Source organism: Neofelis nebulosa, chromosome 2, assembly GCF_028018385.1.
Source record: "Neofelis nebulosa isolate mNeoNeb1 chromosome 2, mNeoNeb1.pri, whole genome shotgun sequence".
Lineage (NCBI taxonomy): Eukaryota > Metazoa > Chordata > Mammalia > Carnivora > Felidae > Neofelis > Neofelis nebulosa.
In genome coordinates, this window is record NC_080783.1 from 186576866 (window position 1) to 186594564 (window position 17699).

The 17699-nt window shown below is 38.8% G+C and overlaps 2 long non-coding RNA genes across 4 annotated transcripts in view; one reads left to right on the forward strand and one right to left on the reverse strand.

Annotated features, from left to right (window-relative positions):
• LOC131504824 (uncharacterized) overlaps window positions 1-4557 on the forward strand; it is a 39254-nt gene extending 34697 nt beyond the window's left edge. For 2 of the 3 annotated variants that reach the window (XR_009258160.1, XR_009258161.1), the window contains one exon: window positions 210-741. This is a non-coding gene — a long non-coding RNA (uncharacterized LOC131504824). Of the gene's footprint in view, window positions 1-209; window positions 742-3536 lie in introns of those variants that run through there. The other variant, XR_009258159.1, reaches the window with a different exon arrangement.
• Window positions 1-17699, reverse strand: part of LOC131504825 (uncharacterized) — a 47813-nt gene that overhangs the window by 16591 nt on the left and 13523 nt on the right. The window contains exon 2 of the long non-coding RNA XR_009258162.1: window positions 7707-7752. This is a non-coding gene — a long non-coding RNA (uncharacterized LOC131504825). The remainder of the gene's footprint in view (window positions 1-7706; window positions 7753-17699) is intronic.

Below are 17699 nucleotides of genomic sequence, written 5' to 3' on the forward strand. Positions count from 1 at the left end.
AAGGCCATTTCACAAGTGCATATGGTAAATATACAACTATCTGGTGGTCTGTTATGTGGCACTTTTCAAATCTTAATAGAATAAATGAAGATTATAAAAATTAAATCTGGGTTGATTGAGTTCACCTAGTGTCAGTATTCTAGAAGAACAGAATGAGACTGCACAATAGACATTTCATAAGTAACCATACGTCTTCATTTTTCTCTCAGATCCCTGCATCACTGCCACCTCTGCTGAACACCAGCCCTACCTCTCAGCAGTCAAGGGCTGAGCCTCATTCTGTGGCATCCGCCTTTATAAAGTGTGGTGAAAGGTAGTCCCTTACCTCCTTCAATGTCAAAGAACTGAATTTCAAAGATACTTTTGGTTTCTGATTATTCAAAAGAAGAGGAGGAATACAAGACAGAAGAAAGACTCTAGGGACAGAGAGAGAGAGTGTCAAGAGCCTCTTTAAGTAGAAATGCGTAAAGTGAAGGGGACTAAGAAATGACAAAAATACTTTAAGTCTTCACAAAGACTAAACAGTTTATAAAGACAATACAAACATCTTTAAAATGTTATTGGATGGGGCACCTGGGTGACTCAGTCCGTTGAGCCAACGACTTCGGGTCAGGTCATGATCTCACGGTTCATGAGTTCGAGCCCCGCATCGGTCTCTGTGCCAACAGCTCACAGCCTGGAGCCTGCTTGGATTCTGTGTCTCCCTTTCTCTCTGACCCTCCCCCGTTCATGCTCTATCTGTCTCTGTTTCAAAAATAAACATTAAAAAAAATAAAAAAAAATAAAAAAACCAAAATGTTATTGGAGTATGTTAACTAACTGGAATTTAAATAAAAACTTTAAAAAATGTTATTGGATTTTGTTAATACTGTCCCCAAAATACAGTATGAATACATTCAACTAACAGAAGTAACTGTATGAATAAAGAAAAGACAAGACCTTGTAATTTTAATTCCTCACTTTGTGGACATTAGCCAAGGTGTCTTTTGGGTGTGCTGAGGAGCAGAGCTCTCTACCCCCTCTAAGAGCTATGTGTCCATCTCATTTATGGCCATATCATACTGGGCACTTTGAGGTTATGTCTTTGATCCAATCAGTTTGATTCCAGCACCAAAGCCTTTATCACTTCTCAGTGAGTCAATATCTCTATTAATATTTATGTTTAAAACAATAGAATATTTAGGCTCTGTAAAAAACCAGAGATGGGGCACCTGGGTGGCTCAGTCGGTTAAGCGGCCGACTTCAGCTCAGGTCATGATCTCGCTGTCCGTGAGTTCGAGCCCCATGTCGGGCTCTGGGCTGATGGCTCAGAGCCTGGAGCCTGGTTCCAATTCTGTGTCTCCCTCTCTCTCTGCCCCTCCCCCGTTCATGCTCTGTCTCTCTCTGTCTCAAAAATAAATAAACGTTAAAAAAAAAATTAAAAAAACAAAAAAAAAAAACAAAAACAAACAAACAAACAAAAAGCCAGAGCAAAAACCTGCACTCTACTTGAACTAAAACCTAACTAATATATGGTTTTAGTGGGTCATAGAAATTGGAGGGATCTGAAAATGTTAGGTTTCTCTTGGTCTGTTTACAGAAGCTTCATGTTTTTAACAACACAAATTATATCATTTAGCTCATGCCTCTCCTTTGCCCCTCCAGCACCCAGATTTCCCCTCTCAAAATAACATAACAGCACTTTGGTTTTATTCAGGTATTTGAAAAGCATTTTTTGAGTGCTCATTTTATTCAATCCTTGACTTTTAAGTATTGAGTCTGCTGAGGGGTATGGATACCTAAACAATTTCCATACAGAGTGACAGAGATAAGAACACTATGCTGTCTTAGCCCAGGAGAGGGAAAGGTTCCCAGGACACAGGACAGGATAGAATAAATGGGAATTACTCAAGTAAGGAAAGGGAGAAGGGCCTTTTGAGTCAGAGGAAGCACCTGTACAGACTTGAGAATTAAGTTCACAGAACTAGGTACCTGTTGCTAATTTAGCAAGGCCAAACTGTAGCTGGGGAGTGGAGACAGGGTGGGTTAAAGAGTAGTGGGAAAAAAATATCACTTCACTCATTGTTTTTTAAACTGTACAATACTCATTAATGACCTATTAAAACAATTTATTTTCTGAAAAAGGATAGAATAGAATAGAAAATATCAGAATGCAGTAAAGGATAAGTATTGGTATGTCTGTTGTTTATAGTTGTGTGTAGAGCGTATAGTGTGTGCATGCGGTAGGTCACAAAGTAAAACGTATTTCTTAGTATTTCTTTTTGTCCCACATGGTCAAAAAAATTGAAAGTCACTGTTCACAGCATAGAAAATTTTATTTATAGTTTACAAGGTGCTTTTAGGTATCCTATTCTTATTACATGGCCCTGCCTGCATTTTTTATTTGTCATTTACTCATTCCTCAAATAGTTATCAATACATATTTTACTTTTGGTGCTAGGAAACTCCCTGAGAGAAGCTCAGTCTATGGGAGATGAACAAGTAAAGAGATAATAATAACAGCTACTGTTGATCACAATCCGCAGGGTGTATATTGTGAACCACCTGTTTTGGAATCCCCAGGAAAAAGTGCTTATTAAAACACAGGTAATGGGCTCTGCACCAGACCTACTGCATCAGAATTTCTGTGTGGGGCCCAGGGATCTGCAATTTTAATTAGAGGTCCTCAAAAACATCTTACACACATTCAGTTTGGAAAAGATTCATTTCTTTTGTTTTTTAAAGTTTATTTATTTATTTTGAGAGAGAGAGTGTAGGGGGGGCCAGGGGGAGAGAGAGAGAGAGGGAGAGAAGAAAAGAGAGAGAGAGAGAGAGAGAGAGAGAGAGAAGAAGAAGAAGAAGAAGAAGAAGCAGGCTCCATACCAGTAGCGCAGAGACCGATGCAGGCCTCGAACTCACGAACTGTGAGATCATGACCTGAGCCAAAATCAAGAGTCGGATGCTACCGACAGCCACCCAGGCACCCTAAAAGATTCATTTCTGGAGTGTATGCTGGAAGCCAACATTGTTCTCAACACACTGTGCTCAGTCACTTGGGTCCTTTTTTCAGTTCCTTCAAGAATCCAACACCCTTGCCACTTAGGGCCTTTCCACATACTATTGTTTCCTAGTCTGGTATACTCTCACAGTTCCCTGGTCAATTTTAATCTACACAAATGTTATTTCTTTAGGAAGTGTTCCCCAAAACCAGAGGCTTCAAAAGGGGCTTTTGTGATATGCCCCCTTGTGGTAGACACTAAAATGGCTGCTCCCCATTCAAAGAAAGGATTGTTAGGGGTAAGGTCTACTGCCAGCTGCCAGCCTTTAACTCCTTTAGTTCCACCTCAGCTTTTGTGAGGAGGTTATGCTCTTCTCCCATGGCTTCAGCCAGTAACTAAGATTGTGGTTTAAGAACCTGGCCATTTCTGCCTAATGTGGGAGTCCTGTAATGTGCAGTCATTCCTCCACAGCTCTCTGGCAAATACTTTGACAGACCTGTATTGCTATCTTGATGGCTCCTCTTGCCCAATCCTCCTTGTTCCCTTTTCCTTTCATAGGTCTTACTCCCAATAAACCTTTTGCCTTTCTGACTCCATCTCAGCATTCCTTCCCGGAGGATTCAACTGCCACACTTGTCTTGGTATGGCTGGAAGAAAGAGACTGAAGGAGAGAGGTCTAAAACCAGGCTGTAGAGGTAAGCAAAGCCAGAACACACAGGACTTGTTAGGCCATGCTAAGTATTTTTTACTTTGCCATTAGGGCAGCTGGAAGTCACTGCATGTTTTTAAACAGACTGAGGAGGAGTGGGGAAAATGATCAAATGTAAATTTGAAAAATTTGAAAAATGATCTAAATGTAAATTTAGAAAGGCCACTCCAGCTGTTATATGTTAAAAAGGCTGGAGACTTGGGAGACTGAGGACAAGAAGATCAATATGCATGCTATAACTGGAGTCTAAAAAGAGAAAATAGTGGCTTGGGCTAGGATGAACCAGACAGTGAAGGTTTGAAAGATATTTAAAAAGTAGAATCTCCAAAATTTGGTGATTTATTGGATGTGGGTGGTGTGGGAAATGTAAAAGTCAAGGATGCCCAGATCTCTGGCTTGAGCTACTATGTGGAAAGTGGTGCTAGATGCTGATACAGGGAGTCCTGTGGGAAACAAATGTGAGAGTTCAACTTTGGACATGCAGAGTTGGAGATGCCCCTGGGATATCCAAGAGCACTATAAAGAGTTGGATATATTGTTCTGGAGTGTGAACAGAAATTTAGGCTGGAGAAGTACATTTGGGAGTCCTTAGCATACAGATGGAAGCAAATGAGATCATCCAGGAGAGGTACAATGTTTTGAGAGAGACGTAAGAGATTGACCTAGGAAACTCAGGCATATAAGGTTCTGGAAGGGGACAAGAGGTTAACAAATGAGACTTAGGCCAGGGAATATGGAGTCACAGAAACTTTGAGAGGGTTTTTGATAAGGAGGAGATATAAATATTACCTAGTGTCTAAGCAAGGTAAGGACTGAAACTATTCTTTTGCCTTAGTGACATGGAGGCCATTGGTGAACTTAATAAGAGACATTTCAAATGAAGTGGCAGAGGTGGAAGCCAGACTGGAATGATCAAAGAGTGATGGAAATGGAAGAAGTTGACACAATTAGTGTCACAACTGTTTCAAGAAATTTGGTTCTGAAGAAGGAGGGCAATAGGCAGTAGTTAGTGAAAATGTGGAATCGAGGTTTTATGTTTTTTGTTTTTAGGATAGAAGAGGCCTGAAAGTGGTTAGAAGTTGATGGGAAAGGAGCCAGCAGAGATGATAAGAGAAGAAAGTGATAATCAAAGGCACAGATTTCTGAGAAAGTGGGATGGTGGCGGTGGGGGTGGGGACAGGACTGTAAGGCTCAGACAGAGAGACTGACATTGGAAAGAAGAAATGCCACCTCTTTCTTTGGAACAGAAGGGAGGAGAAAAGTGTGGATGTGAATACTAGTAGACCTGTAGGTTTAGTGGTGGGAGGAACTGTTTGTGACTAGGAGATAGGGAAGGTGGAAGGTTGGAGGAGAGTGGAGGAGGAGGTTTAAAATAGTCTTAGGTAGTGGGAAAATGAGCTTTTTGACCACAGGGGTCTTACCAGGAAATGTGGTGGACCCAGCTAATTTTTAAAACTTTTTATTGTAAAAAATTTCAAGCATATACAAAGTAAGCAGAATAATATAATGAACTCAATGTATCTATCATCTGGCTTTAATAATTTTAATATTCTGTTATTCCTATTTTATCTATGCTTTCACCCACTTACCTCTCTTTGTTACTATTGTTTTTGTGGTTATTTTTAAGGTAAGATTTACATATATTGAAATGCAAAAAAGCTAATTATGTAATTTTGACAAATGGATACACCTATATAACCCACACCCCTCTATCATCATATAAAATGTTTCAGTCCCAGAAAGCTCCATCCTGTCTTTCTCCATCAGCCCTTCTCTCTGCCTCTCAGAGGGAACCACTGTTCTGATTATTTTCATTTTAGATTAGTTTTACCTATTCTAGAACTTCTTCTAAATGGAATCATACAGTATGTATTCTTTTGTTTATAGCTTTTTTTGCTTAACATTATGTTCATGAAATTTATCCATGTTGGTGTATGTATCAGGACTTTGTTTCTTCATTTCCTGAGTAATTATTTAATCATAGAAATATGCCACAATGTGTTTATCCATTCAGTTGCCGAAGGATGTTTGGGTTGTTTATTGTTTTGTGCTATTATAAATAAAGCTACTCTGAACACTCTTGTACACGTCTTTTTGTGAATATGTATTTTTAGTTCTTTTGGCTTAAATACTTAGGAATGAAATTTCTAAATAAAGTATAGGCTTGTGTTTGACTTTGTAAAAAATTGCCTAACCTTTTCTCAAAGAGTTCCATTTTAAATTCCCACCAACAATGTCTCAGAGTTCTGTTTGCTTCACATCCTTTTCAATATTTGGTGATACTAGTTTTAAAATTTTTTAGCCATCATAGTGGGTGTTAGTGGTATTTCATGGTGATTTACATTTGCATTTTCTTTCTTTAAAAATTTTTTTAAATGCTTATTTATTTTTGAGAGAGAGACAGAGCGTGAGTGGGAGAGGGGCAGAGAGAGAAGGAGACACAGAATCCAAAGCAGGCTCAAGTCTCTGAGCTGTCAGCACAAAGCCCAATGTGGGGCCCGGACTCACAAACTGCAAGATGACCTGAGCTTAAGTCGGAGGCTTAACCGACTGAGCCACCCAAGTGCCTCATTTGTATTTACTTGGTGAGTAATGGTGTTGAATACTTTTTCATGTGCATATTGGCCTTTCATATATCTTCCTTTCTGAACAATCTATGTCAAACTTTTGCCTATTCATTGTTAACTTTAGGAATCCTTCATATATTTTGATTATAAATCCTTTGTCAGATATATGTTTTATGAATATATTCTTCCATTGTGTGGCTTGCCTATTATCTTCTTAATGATATTTTTGATGAATAGAAGTTTTATATTTTGGTGAAGTCTAATTTATCACTTGTTTTCTTTTCTGATTATTGCTTTGTGTGTCATGTCTAAAAAAATTTGCCTGCTCCCATGTCTCTTTTTTTTCCCCTAAAAGTTTTAGTTTTAGGTTTTACATTTAGGTCTCCCATGAATTAATTTTTGTGCATGGTTTGATGTAAGGGTTGAGGTTCATTTTCCTTATATGATAATCATCTGTTTGAGCACTATTTATTGAAGGCATTTCCTTTCCTAATGGATTGCTTTGGTGCCTTTGACTCACCATATACATATGAGTCTATTTATGGGTTTGCTATTCAGCTACATTGATCTATATGTCTATCCATATATACCTGTATCCTATATGCCAGCATCACACTATGTTAATACTGTAGTCTTCTAGTAGATATTGGAGTCAGGTAGTATAAATCCTCCAGCTTGTTTCTTTTTTCAGGATCATTTGGTTCCTTCCAGATCCTTTGCATTTCCACATACATTCATGAAAGTGCTTGTCAATTTCAGACAAACAAACAAACAAACAAACAACACCCTTGTGTAAATTGATTGAATCTATAGACCAATGGGGGAGAATTGGCATCTTAACAATAATGAATTTTCTGATCCATTAATATGATATATCTCTCCATTTATTTAGGTCTTTAATTTTTCTTGGTTTTGTTGCTTTCAGTGTACACGTTTTTCACATACTTTGTTAAATTAATACCTAAATATTTGATGTTTTTTAAGGTTATTTATTTATTTATTTTTGAGGGAGAGAGAAAGAGAATGAGCAGGGGAGGGGCAGAAAGAGAGGGAGAGAGAATCTCAAGCAAGGCTTAGTCTCACGACCATGAGATCATAGCCTGAGCTGAAATCAAGAGTTGGATGCTCAACCAACTGAGCCACCCACGTGCCCCATGATGTTTTTTGCTGCTATTGAAAATTAAATTATTTTCTAATTATTTCTATGCCATGCATGGAGTTGATCAGATATTCTGAGTAACTATGAAATTCATAGGATGGGGCTGTTCTAGGGTCCCATGGCTAGTCCCAGTTTCAGAAGGTGGCCTAGAGATTAGATATTCACTAGTCATCAAGGTATTCTTTCATGGGATTGCATGAAATTGGATCACCAGAATGGTGCTGACATGCTGGTTTTGGTTAAGTAAATTTTTTATACAGAGAGGGGCTTTATACAAAAAAATTTTTCCATACCTTGAACTCTCTAGGGGCAGCCGTGACTGGGATTGTGGTTGTCCTCCTGAGAAGAGGAGAGAAACCGCATGTCAGGGGGGTTCTTTTGTCTCCTATGTGATATCATTCATTCTGGTAAGAACCATTACTCTATATCTTTCTGAGACCCAAGAGAAGGGTAGTTACTACATTTTGTTCCCCACCACTATTTCCAGTGAAGCCTCTGAAGTCGGTCATCATAAAATAATTTATCCTAATGTTACACTGCATCCTTGGTCAGAAATTTATCCCTTATTCTATTTAAGTACACATGATTGTATGGCCAATATACATTTCAAGGAAGCTGATTCCTAGCCCCTGCAGCCTCCCCTTTGTTGCACAAGAACTAGTTATATATCTAAAGTGTGGTTGAACCCAGTTGAGTCTTATTCTGACTAAATTACATTGAACTTTGGAGACGTTTTAAGTCTATGAAGTTGAGATGGGAACCATTATGAAAAGCTAATGTGAATGTTCTGTTTACTCATGGCTTTTGTATAATTTATTCATGCTCTTTTAGGCTAGTAAAATTATTCCCATGTTATTTTAGTATTTCTAATTAACCAAAGTGAACATCACTGATGAGTGACAGGGCCTCTCAACTGAAGGATGCCTTTATGCTGAAATCAGCACCACTCTGGCAGCAAAGGAAAGACTCTAAGCCTATTCTTGTGTACTGATAAGTAACTTTCTAGATTCTTATCTGATCTTAGTTTTTGTTCCTGGGAGGAAAAAGACAGTGATTTTTTTCCTAGGTCTGAACCTATATTGTAAAATGTTTACTCTAAAAAAAAAAAAATGTTTACTCTCATAGAACTTGTGGCCTAAAGGCAACTGCATTTGCTATAACTACAAAGTAATTAGCTTGCTAGATATTTTCCATAAGGAATCCTGATGTCATCATGGTCAGCACTATTCTCACCATATGAGTAACATGTTGAAAGGACAACTGCATGGGTAACAATGACAGAGCTATGGTTTGAACTTAAAAAGGATAACTAATAATTTAGTTATAAATAAATGTGGGTAGCCGAATAATATGGCTTAGGGGCCCCCAAAAGATGCATCCTCTAATGTGGAAATCATAGAGTATAACATTAGTCAAAAAGAAGGTATGAACTTATTCAATTCATGGATTCTAGATGCACTTTTTATTTCAAAAGTTTTTGATAATATTCTTTGATTAATATGTTACTTGTCTATTTCTCCTTCTTCAGATCTTTCACCAGACCAAGGAGAATAAGCTTACTGTAAATACATGATCATTCCTAGAAATTTCCCATGATTTATGTAACTCGATTATGTTTCTAACGCTGCTTTTCTCATAGCACTATTTCTCCATTTCTATTTGGACATAAGCACCTGTTATCACTAAGAATGACTGCCAGTGATCTTAATAGTTGTTAGTTCTTTATGAGACTGAAGTGCTACCTACTGCACTACTGAGGCACCTAATAGTTGTTAGTTCTTTAAAGAATAGCTGTTTAGGGGCACCTGGGTGGCTCAGTCGGTTAAGCGGCTGACTTCGGCTCAGAGCATGATTTCGCGGTCCGTGAGTTCGAGCCCGGCGTCGGGCTCTGTGCTGACAGCTCAGAGCCTGGAGCCTGTTTCAGATTCTGTGTCTCCCTCTCTTTGACCCTCCCCCGTTCATGCTCTGTCTCTCTCTGTCTCAAAAATAAATAAACATTAAAAAAAAATTAAAAAAAAGAATAGCTGTTTGTTCTTTAAACCTCCTCCCCCCAATTTTAGCTGTTACCCCAAATCAGTGTTCTTCCTAAATGTGGCAACTGAGACAAATTGAAACTTATTAGGTTCCCTCCTCTCAAATAAACTCCTTGTCCCCTTATATTTTCAGTATTTAAAAAAAGTCATATTGACTTGGGAAACTGTGACCTAACACTTGTGGGGACAACTGGCAATAGTGGGTAGCGTGTGTTAGTGATAATTAGAGACTGCTTTGTGTTGCCTGTCTGATTCAGGTGGTGGCAGCAACTCAGAAGGAAGGACTAGAGGGGAGAACTTCCTGAGCAGTGGTAAACTTCTTTTTTTTCCTCTTTATTATCCTTTTATTTATTTGTTTTATTTTATTATTATTATTTTTAATTTACATCCAAATTAGTATATAGTGCAACAATGATTTCAGGAGTAGATTCCTTAATTCCCCTTACCCATTTAGCCCATCCCCCCTCCCACAACCCCTCCAGTAACCCTCTGTTTGTTCTCCATATTTAAGAGTCTCTTCTGTTTTGCCCCCTCCCTGTTTTTATATTATTTTTGCTTCCCTTCCCTTATGTTCATCTGTTTTGTCTCTTAAAGTCCTTATATGAGTGAAGTCATATGATATTTGTCTTTCTCTGACTAATTTCACTTAGCATAATATCCTCCAGTTCCATCCACATAGTTGCAAATGGCAAGATTTTATTCATTTTGATTGCTGAGTAATACTCCACTGCATATATATGTACACCACATCTTCTTTATCTATTCATCCATCGATGGACATTTGGGTTCTTTCCATACTTTGGTTATTGTGGATAGTGCTGCTATAAACACTGGGGTGCATGTGTCCCTTCAAAACAACACACCTGTATCCCTTGGATAATACCTAGTAGTGCAATTGCTGGGTCGTAGGGTAGTTCTATTTTTAGTTTTTTGGGGAACCTCCATACTGTTTTCCAGAGTGGCTGCACCAGCTTGCATTCCCAAGCAGTGGTAAACTTCTTACCATCTCCTTCTTCCTCTATTAGAGGGATGGGCAAAGTGTAAGGCAATATAATTTTTTTTCATTTTATATTTCTTTTTTAAATTAATTTTTTAATGTTTATTTATTTTTTGGGGGGGAGGGGCAGAGGGAGAGACAGGGAGACGCAGAATCTGAAGTAGGCTCCAGGCTCCGAGATGTCAGCACAGAGCCTGACGTGGGGCTCGAAATCACAAACTGTGAGATCATGACCTGAGCTGAAGTCAGACACTTAACCGACTGAGGCACCCAGGTGCCCCTAAATTTCTTTTTTTTAAGCCACATTATTGAGTTCAAAAAGTGAATGACATACAAAAAGCTGTACATATTTAATGCATACAACTTGGTGAGTCTGGAGATAAGTGTAAATCCGTGAAACTACTGCCATAAACATACCCATCATCTCTTTTTTTTAAAATTTTTTTTTCAACGTTTTTTATTTTTTATTTTTTATTTTTTATTTTTGGGACAGAGAGAGACAGAGCTGAACGGGGGAGGGGCAGAGAGAGAGGGAGACACAGAATCGGAAACAGGCTCCAGGCTCCGAGCCATCAGCCCAGAGCCTGACGCGGGGCTCGAACTCACGGACCGCGAGATCGTGACCTGGCTGAAGTCGGACGCTTAACCGACTGCGCCACCCAGGCGCCCCATACCCATCATCTCTAAAAGGCAGGGCTCTGAGGAAACTAGCCTTGTTTTGCTTAAAAACCTGGCAGTAAACTAAGGACAGATGACTTACAAGGGGGTGGGCACCCTCTGTAAAAACACCACAATCATACTTGGTTGCCACTAGAACTATAAGTGGGGTCAAATCTCAGTCTACTCTAGGGGGTCTGGTATATAATATGGCCCAAAAAGGAGTAGTTAGTACATCAAATGAATTATCACAAGGTTTATTCTGGAGAACGTTCCATGTGCACTGGAGAAGAATGTATATTCTGCTGCTTTAGGATGAAATGTTCTGAATATATCTGTTAAGTCCATCTGGTCCAATGTGTCATTCAAAGCCATTGTTTCCTTGTTGATTTTTTTATTAGATGATGTGTCCATTGTTGTGAGTGGGGTGTTGAAGACCCCTACTATTATGGTATTACTATCGATGAGTTTATGTTTGTGATTGATTTATATATTTGGGTGCTACACATTTGGCACATAAATGTTTACAATTGTTAGGTCTTCTTGGTCTATAGACCCCTTGATTATGATATAATGCCCTTCTGCATCTCTTGATACAGTCTTTATTTTGAAGTCTAGATTGTCTGATATAAGTATGGCTTATATACTTATATATACTCCAGCTTTCTTTTGTTGACCATTAGCATGATAGACGGTTCTCCATCCCCTTATTTTCAATCTGTAGGTGTCTTTCGGTCTAAAGTGGGTCTCTTGGAAACAGCATATAGATGGATCTTGTTTTCTTATCCATTCTGTTACCCTATGTCTTTTGATTGGAGCATTGAGTCCTTTGACTTTTAGAGTGAGTACTGAAAGATATGAATTTATTGCCATGATGATGCTCATAGAGTTGGAGTTTCTGGTGGTGTTCTCTGGTCCTTTCTAATCTTTTGTTGCTTTTGGTATTTATTTATAAATATATATTTTTATAATATATTCATATATATTATAAGTATTATATATAAATATATAAATATTATAGAATATATTATAAAATATTTAAATATATAACTATGTATACAAATATATATTTATATATTTTTATATTTATATATCTCTATATATAATATATAAAATATAAAATGCTATAAATATTATATATTAAATATATATAAATATATATTTATAAATATATATATTATAAATTAATAAATAAATATATATTTTTTTCATCTTTTCTCCCTACAGAGAGTCCCCCTTAAAATTTCTTGCAGGGCTGGTTTAGTGGTCACAAACTCCTTTAATTTTTGTTTGGGAAACTTTTTATTTCTCCTTCTATTTTGAATGACAGTCTTGGTGGATAAAGAATTCTTGGCTGCAGGGCGCCTGGGTGGCTCAGTCGGTTAAGTGTCCGACTTCAGCTCAGGTCACCATCTCGCGGTCTGTGAGTTCGAGCCCCGCGTCAGGCTCTGGGCTGACGGCTCGGAGCCTGGAGCCTGCTTCCGACTCTGTGTCTCCCTCTCTCTCTGCCCCTCCCCCGTTCATGCTCTGTCTCTCTCTGTCTCAAAAGTAAATAAACGTTAAAAAAAAAAATTAAAAAAAAAAAAAGAATTCTTGGCTGCATATTTTTCTGATTCAGCACACTGAATATATCCCACCACTCCCTTCTGGCCTGCCAAGTTTCTGTGGATAGGTCTGCTGCAAACCTGATCTGTCTTCCCTTGTAGGTTAGGGACTTTTTTTTTCCCTTGCTGCTTTCATGATCCTCTCCTTACCTGAGTATTTTGTGAATTTGACTATGCTATGCCTTGTTGATGGTCGGTTTTTGTTGAATCTATTGGGAGTCCTCTGTGCTTCCTGGATTTTGATGTCTGTCTTTCCCCAGGTTAGGGAAGTTTTCCGCTATGATTTGCTCACATAACCCTTCTACCCCTATTTCTCTCTCTTCCTCCTTGGGGACCCCTATGATTCTGATGTTGTTCCTTTCTAATGAGTCACTGATTTCTCTAATTCTTAAATTGTGCTCTTTTGCCTTAATCTCCCTCTTTTTTTCTGCTTCTTTATTCTCCATAAGTTTGTCTTCTCTATCGCTGATTTTCTGTTCTGCCTTGTCCATCCTTACTGCTGCTGCATCCATCCGTGATTGCAGCTCAGTTATAGCATTTTTAAATTCATTCTGGCTATTTTTTACTTCTTTTATCTCTGCAGAAAGGGATTCTAATCTATTTTCGACTCCAGCTAGTATTCTTATTATCGTGATTCTAAATTCTGGTTCAGACATCTTGCTTGTATCTGTGTTGGTTAAATCCCTGGCTGTCGTTTCTTTGTGCTCTTTCTTTTGGGGTGAATTCCTTTTGCGGCTTCTTGCTCCCCAAGTTCAGCTCTTCGTGTCACATACCTGCTTACCTGGTTACCTGCTTACCTGCAGGTTGTGCAGATTGTTGTGTTAATCTTCCAATCAGTTTTCTAGGTATGTAGGATGGTTTAGTGTTGGTCTGGCTGTATTTCATGGACATGAGACACACAAAAAGCGTCCATGCTGTTCCACCATTTGGCTCCTCCCCCTGAATTATCACAAGGTTTAGCTAATATATACAGTGTCAGCAAAAAACTTGGAAATGTGTTTAGGAGCAAATTCTAAGGGTATCAGAGCACAGAGGGCAAAACATAACTAGATCAGGAAGAATTCATTGATATGGGGCTGCTTACTAGAGATTCCAGATTTAATGTGTTAATTTGTACAAATGTAGGTGGCTCTAACAGCTTAAAGGGTTGGTTGATGAAAATTGTGACTTATTGGTGGCCTGTTGAATGAAGATAAGATACCAGAGCTTCACTGGCCTGAAGTAAAGAAGGGTATCCAAAGACTTAAGGAGACAGGAAATTTGGAGTAAATTTATCATGTGCAAACGTCATACTTGTCCCCCAACTATAACTCCTGGGGAGGTCTGGAAGGCACTCCTGTCACTAAAATATTGAGAAATGTATTAGTGAGAAGAGAAATATTAAACATTGAGAAATACATTAGAGAGATTTGCGGTTGCTCTCCATTGTGGGAAAGGTAGGACCATACAAGATGCTGTCATTGTGATGAACTCCTTGATTTCACTAGAAATGATGGGATCCCAAGTAACAGGTCAAGTAGCAGCACTTAAGCATAAAAGACAAGTTGGGCATGGTTACTCTAAAGGGCAGGAGGTATGTTATTAGTAATAAGACTTTGGTCCATAGGGACCATTGGTTATGGCTAATTAATTGATCATGACATCCCTTGGAGTAAAATAGATAAACAGCCTGGTCTGTGTTGGGTGGCCAAAAATCTCACTTGAGTTACCACAATATAGAGTCATGGCCTCTTGCCCAGTTTCCAAACTTAAGCCAGTTCACAAATGTAGAATCCTTTGATTGACTGGGAGGCTTCCTTCCCATGAGGAATGATTTTGCAGCATGAATACATCATAAATCTTCCTCCAGGCGTTCTTCAAGGGGTGTTCACCCATTTGCTAGAGTGGTTGTGTACTGGGGAAAAAAAGGAATATCTAGGTCTTTCAGGTATTAATGCTAATCATGGGGGATCCAAAATGACACTGTGGCTTACAGTGGAGACTATGATTGGTAGGTAATAGATGGAGTCTTAGCCTAAGCAAAGGTAGAACCAGTTGGTCCACAGATACATCCTATGGTTATTCCCCAGTCCCTGAATGTATAATGGAGTAAACATGTTTATGAGAACCATTGTGGTAGAAAGGCTAACCCTCTCTACCGAAATAGCAAACTAGAAGCAATACTGTATTTCTGCAGGAATTACAGATATTAGTACCACCATCAAAGACTTGAAACATGCTGGGATGCTGATATCTATCACATCTGCATTTAACATACCTGTTTGGTCTCTGCAGAAGTTGGATGAATCTTAAATAATGACTAGATTATCAGGTTAGGAGATGACACCATGAAAGGATAGGATTTTGTCTTACAGTATGCAGTTTATGCTTTGAATCAGAGACCATTACATGGTACTGCCCCCTCTATATTCAGAATCTGGAAATCAAGGGTAGGAAGTGGAGATGGCTCCTCTCACAATTAATACATAATAACCCACTCACAGGATTTTTGTTTCCTCTTTCAGCTACTCCGAGTTCTGCTGGTTTGGAAATCTTTGCTTCTAATGGGGAATACAACAATGGTTCCATTGAATTTGAAGATGAAACTCCATTTGGCTATTTGGGCTTTTTATGTCACTGAACCAGTAGGCAGACAAAAGAATTACTCTACTGGGTTTTTACTCCCTGATTACCAAGGGTAAATCAAGTTGTTGCTACATAGAGCAAAAAAGAGTGATTCTGGAACCAGGGGATCCCTGGGGCTACCTTTAATAATCCCACACACAAAGTAAAGGTTATGGAAAACTATAGCAATCAAACAAGGGCAGGACTATTGGAAAGCCCTTCCAAAATGAAGGTTCAGATCACCCTAATGTATAAAAGACCAGAATGGTTACTGTGGTTAGTGGAAGAAGGAAGTCATGGATACTAAGTGTGACCTCATGACCAATTACCAAAATGAGGACTGTACTAGCTTTGTCTATTTTCTCTTCACTTATTATGTGTAGTATATTTATTTGTATATTTAACTATTTTGTTCTTCTCTTTCCTTTTTATTATTTTCTATACAAATTGCTGTCGGCTAACTTATTAGGTGGAAATAGTTATTTTATTGTTGTATGGAAGTTTGTATGAAGAAAGGTGTATATGAAGAAGGAAGTTAAGGATGAACTCTGTCAATTATTAATCTATTGTTTCTTAGATCCAAATGCATTCTTCTTTGTCCCACTTTTGGTAATAGACCCTGTAAACTATGTAAACTATGTCAGTTGGTTTGATATTAGCCTTTGTCAAAAGAGAGTTCTGGAGGGACACTACACGGTCATAGGAGAAAGATATTTCATTTCATGGTTCCAGTGAACTGTTCCAGTGAACTGTTTTTTTGACAACATGAAGGAAGCCTACTAGTGCTCACCTAGCAATCCTCATGGATTAGCTGTGAGCTTCATCCTTTAGCATATTTCTCTTTCACCTATCAGGCTGGACTCTGATACAAAGGGAGTTAAATTCTTGTGCCCAAATTAGCAGCTTGACATGGAATTTCTCAGTTTTAGTCCTTTAATGCAAGGTTTTAAATTGCTTACCTCTATCATCATAATTGATATTTAATTCTATTTTTTGTCGCGCCGGCGCGACAAACACCGAGGTCAGGGTCCTGAGGGTAGGGGAATGCAAGAAAAAAAGAGAGAAGAGAAAGTTTGGGAACAGGAGGGTCCCCTGGGCTGATGGCCCAAGTGACGGCTTTATTGTTGCTGTACACAATCTTTTATATCCAGACTCTTATGGGTCAGGCCATTCTAAGAATAAACAGGTTTCACATAATCGCTGCCCACCAAAACATTTAGTTGTGTGTTTCTTGTGCATTTTCTAGACGGGTCACAACAAGACCTTGTTGATAAGATTGCTAGCAAAACACAATTCCCATGTTTGTTTCTATCTGACTCAGGGTAGAAAAAGGGAGGTAGCATTACTGCCAACACCTGCAGACCACAGGCTTCAGGAATTAACTTTCTCAGCCTTGACAAGGCTTTCGTATGCCCTTGAAAGTGGGGGAATGGGAGGGGGAACCACCAGGTTGGCTTGAGTCAACAGGGAACGTTGCTCGACCCGGTCTCAGCCTGGCGCCGGGGCCCGGCCTCCCACATGAATGGGACGGGGGACCACCGGGTTGGCTTGAGTCAAGGGGGAACATTGCTCAACCCGGTCTCAGCCTGGCACTGGGACCTGGCCCCCCACAATTTTTGATACCTTGTTTTATGTATTTGGCTCTTATGCTTCCTTGACATTTCCTTTATTTACTTTTTAGTCTTTTTATTAAACTGAACTTCCAGTTTAAAATTGATAATTGGAGGGTGTCTGGTGGCTCAGTCAGTTAAGATTTCAGTTTAGGTCATAATCTCAGGGTCATGAGATTGAGCCCTGCATCAGGGTCTGCACTGAGCATGGAGCCTGCTTAAGATTCTCTCTCTTCACTCTCTCAACCCCTTCCCTGTTTGTGTGTGTGTGCACAATTTCTCTCTAAATAAATAAATAAATAAATAAATAAAATGGATAAATTGGGGCTAGAGACAATGTACTTTTGTTTTTTTAATTCAGAGCTTAATTCTTTGCCCTTAACCTAGTAAGGGCTCTGGACTAACACTGTATATGTTCAAATAATGTCTCTGCTATTTACCAACCATATTAGTTTGTTACTTTCTGAATCAGTTTCCTAACCTGTAACATACAGATAAAGAATTTAGATCAGTGCCTAATGCACAGTAAGTGCTCAATTTATGTTATTATTTTTCTCCATATTCCCCCACTTATCTCCAGCTTCTTATCTGCCATAATACTTTTGAGGATATTAAACAATATTTCCATTGAAATTCTGTGGTTTGCTTCAAGTCCACAAATCTGGGAAAAAACTTGAACTTGTCTCGTGTTCGAATTTTGGCATATACGTACCTGTCTGCAGAACAGGATTTGAGGGAGAGCTCATAGATTTTCTGAGAGAAAAACCTCAGGAATGAAGAA